The following is a 1,577-nucleotide window of genomic DNA, read 5'->3' as shown; positions in this document are numbered from 1 at the left end:
TGAAATAATTTATTTTTGGTTTAATAATATAACATTTTATAAAAATAATAATTAAGTATTTTGTTAGAACTCAATGATTATCCTAATTATATTTTATATTTTTTATATTTAAAATAAGATGTTTATCTTGTATTTAATTATGTTTATCTGCAATTAGTTACACGAATTCAGATATGKAGCTTTAATAAGTTGTACTTACGCACAATCTACTTGTAATCTTGAGTTTTATGTAATATGCATTAATAAACAGTACTTTATGCATAAAAAGTAGTTTTTAAGAGTTTTTGTCAAATGCTTTATAATTTAATTTAAGTTTAATAATGAAATAATTTATTTTTGGTTTAATAATATAACATTTTATAAAGATAATAATTAAGTATTCTGTTAAATGATTATCCTAATTATATTTTAGATTTTTTATATTTAAAATGAGATATTTATCCTGTATTTGATTGTGTTTATCTGCAGTTAGTTACACGAATTCAGATATGGGATGAATTCGGATAAGGATGAACGGGTTTAAGAGTTTTAAGAATTTTTAAGAGTTTTAGCCAAATGCTTTTTAAGATAGTATAGATATGTTTCTCCATGCATGAAGCCGCACGCGTATATGCATGGATATATATATATATATATAGAGAGAGAGAGAGAGGATTTAATCAAACGAGAATTGTTTTGTTTGTGATAATTGTGATATCTAATCTTAGTATTAATTAATTAAAGATTAAATTAGTAAAATTAATAATTTTGATAATTTTTAACTTAAAATATTAATTAAAGGTATTTTAGAGATTTTATAAAATATCCTCTCTCATCTCTCCACTGATACCCAAATATACATATATGATACACAATGTGATACATTTTGTAAAACAATGAAAATAACAAAAATACACACTATAATACATTTCATAAAATAAAGAAAATACATTGTGATACACGTGAAACATTCGGAACGTTATCACTATAATACATGTCATAAAATAAGGATTATGAGTGATGCAGATGGGGTGGCTCTAGTCTCTCGTGCTGTTGGAGAAGAGCTAATATTCACTGTGAAAGGGATGGGAAGGGGATAGGTTTGGTGGAAGGTGGAAGTGGGGTTTAAGTTCCCTTTGCAAGGGGGCTAATGGCATCCCTATCTCTTATGTATAATGATTTTTTTTGTTTTTTTTTATATATATTTTTGTTTTTTTTTTTGTCTTTTTCCTTTTTATACTAATTTTCTTTTATTCATTTTGTTTCATTGTTAATATATTATTATTACAAATATTATTTATTATTATGTAAAAATATTATTACTAAAAATGTTTAATTGGTTTGAACTTAGCTTCAAATGTCAAAAGTACTACGAGGTTCCAAATTCAAATCCAAGTAGCAATAAAAATCATATTGTAGCCATGGAGGTTCAAATGCGGTGACTTCAGGCTATCTGCAAAGCATGTGATCGTCCTGAGATTAGTCGACTCGCATAACGGGTTAGATATCAAAGTTAATAAAAAAAATATAAACTAAGATAATTATTGTTTTGAAGTGGATACATTCTAAAAATCTTATTATATTTTTTGATTTATATA

The sequence above is a fragment of the Cynara cardunculus genome (genome assembly GCF_001531365.2).
Source record: "Cynara cardunculus var. scolymus isolate 2C chromosome LG 10, CcrdV1, whole genome shotgun sequence".
NCBI classification, from domain to species: domain Eukaryota; kingdom Viridiplantae; phylum Streptophyta; class Magnoliopsida; order Asterales; family Asteraceae; genus Cynara; species Cynara cardunculus.
This window is presented reverse-complemented; position numbering follows the sequence as displayed.